We start from the raw sequence: 2,715 nt of genomic DNA on the forward strand, positions 1-2,715 counted from the left end.
ACCTGCTCCTGGCTAGGATTCCTCTGCTCCCAAAACTGCTCACGGGAGCAGCCTTTCCCTTAAAATTCTCTTCTGACTCTAGCCTTTGACCATGGCCTTAGCACATCCATTCTGAAAGCATCACTAAGGGCGCACGATATGTGGTTTAACAGCTATGGAGATAAGAGACAAGCCAATGGATAAGTTTTCTGTGAAATTTTTAGAAACACCTTTGCTTTACTCTCCTTTAGGCAAAACAGGAATTTTAAAGACTTCTCCAACTTAAACAAGGTGCTCTCTACCAAGATCATCCTTGCCTTCATGTTTAAGGTGTACACCTTGTGGTTGTCTCCTGTCCTTGAATCGTTCTGCAGCTGTGCCCAGGCTCCTGTGGGGAAAAAAAAAGAAAAAAAAAGAAAAAAAAAAAAAAAGCCAGCAAAAATAAATACTTAATACTTTCTATACTTCTCACTAAATTGGGCTGAGAAAATTTTCCTCGCCATGACTTCTTTGAAAATTGCAGACACTAAATCATAGGGCTTCATCAGCAAGCAGCTGATTTATCATGAGGAAAGCTTTTTTGGGCAAACAGGATCAAGTTCTAGTCTGTAGAGCATAACTAAAACGAGCACCTCTCAACCTGATCAGATGTACTCACATTCCTCTCCTCCTTTCCAATGTTAGGAAGTCAGGTCTGTTCCTTGGTAAACTAGCCAGTCCCAAAATACTCACATATTCTCTAGCTGTAACCTTTAAACCTGACACCTCTCAAGCTATATGCAACACACACACACACACACACACACACGCACACAAAAAAAAAAAAAAAAAAAGAAAAGTCATTTTCTTTTAAGTACCATCACTTTGATTACATTTTTAACCCTTTGTAAATATTTATTCATGTATACCTTTATATGTCTGCACATTCCATCCAAATCAAAATTCTTCAGTATCAAGTTCATTTCTGATTGCTCAATATCCTGTCAGACCAGACCATATATATACATGCTATATAAATATATGAACTATATATACAGATCCAGTCTCACATACTTCTTTATATACATACATTTGAAATGGGATTTCTCCTTTCTCATGCATAGCAGGGTCTTCCTTTAAAAATTCCTACAGTTATCCAAATGTCCCTTAATGACTGGGCTGCTATGATGTTGAAACCATGACTTGAAGTGTTCCCCAGTATTAATCCCCTTGACTCGTTGTGTTTTCCTGTTTATCTTTTGTTGGCTGCTGTCCTACACATTAAAACTACATCATGGAAGACAGACACGGCACCTTACATAGTGGACTCCTGGTTGGTGACTGGGTTCTAGTTGTGATGTTACAAACATCAAGTGAATATTTCTTCAGCCACTTTATTTCTCATGCTTGTGAGAGTGAGGCCTTGGCTTTAAACAAGAAAAGAATCATTCAGTCAAAAAAAAAAATAACGTCAAATAATTTTGAAAAAACAAAAATAATGACAGTCTCTAAGGGAAGATTCATTGTCATATGACAAAAAATGTTTCATTCTGTTTAAAATGAAAAGCAGTTAGATTAATTTCCAGACAACAATTTAAAAAAAAAAAAAAAAATGTCTGAATTTCAATACTGTGAAATTGTTGGGCCCATGTGCTTCAGCTGAAGAATATGTTAGAAGTGAGCATACTGAGCATCCTTGACTATCAACTCCTTAAGCTCCCCTGTGAGATCAGGTATGACAGATCAAGAAAGTTAACATTTGTAACACGTTGTCTCCCTTCTTCAAAAATCTGGTATCTTACAGGACCATTTGTTAGGCAGAACATAAGAAACTTCATTTATTGTCTTAGTTGATGTTCCCTGTTAGATCACAGAGTATTTATGCAAACAGCTATTGTAGAAAATTCTTATTTTTTCTCTTACTTTTCTTTTACTTAAAAAATTCTTCAGATTTCAACTACATGGAAAGCATGCAATGTAGAATCCACTGTACTACCCAGGAATTTTGTCTGGATAGCTGGCTTTTTGTCAAATGTGTTAATGAAAAAATTACTGTTATTTCATTAAAAAAAAATAAAATAAAAGGAAAAAAAAAAGGAAAAAATAACAAGTGGCTGTCAACATCATTTGAAATACCTTGAAGGAAAATGTGTTACTGAATAATTGCTATAATTTAAGCTATTTGATACATCTGGTGACCTAGCTCACGTGGAAACCATGTACTTTTATCTTGCGAAATTTTACTCCCTAATTGGTTAGTGCCCCGTTACCACTGCTCCTCTAGGCCAACACAGGTGCTTGCCAACAAAATGAAGTCTGCAATGTCCTTTGAACTAACAAGATAAGGGAAGTGTTATTCTTGAGCAAGCTTTGGCAAAGAGGTTGTGATCATAGCAAAATTATAATACCATCACCTGCATTATTGCAGCTTTATAGGATATAAATTTATAGCAACATTCATATGCAGCTACATACCTGAAATCTTGCTAATTAAGGGTTAGTAAGACTTAACAGACTTTTTTCCCTGAGATTTGAGTTCTGTTGAAATATTCCTCACAGCAATCTCTTTTCTTAATAGCTCTTGCTTAGTTTGCAAGTATCCCTGGTTGAACGAATCAGAATTCTCTTCCAGATATCACCCTCCTACCTACCATTACAACTTTGCCTTTCTTCTGTTTCCAGTTCTGCATAGGATTCAGTGAATGTTTCAGAGAAATTTCAGAGAAAGTTCCCAGAGCCCTGGTCTCCTTTTTTTTT

The sequence above is a fragment of the Oxyura jamaicensis genome, chromosome 2 (genome assembly GCF_011077185.1).
Source record: "Oxyura jamaicensis isolate SHBP4307 breed ruddy duck chromosome 2, BPBGC_Ojam_1.0, whole genome shotgun sequence".
Classification (NCBI taxonomy): Eukaryota; Metazoa; Chordata; class Aves; order Anseriformes; family Anatidae; genus Oxyura; species Oxyura jamaicensis.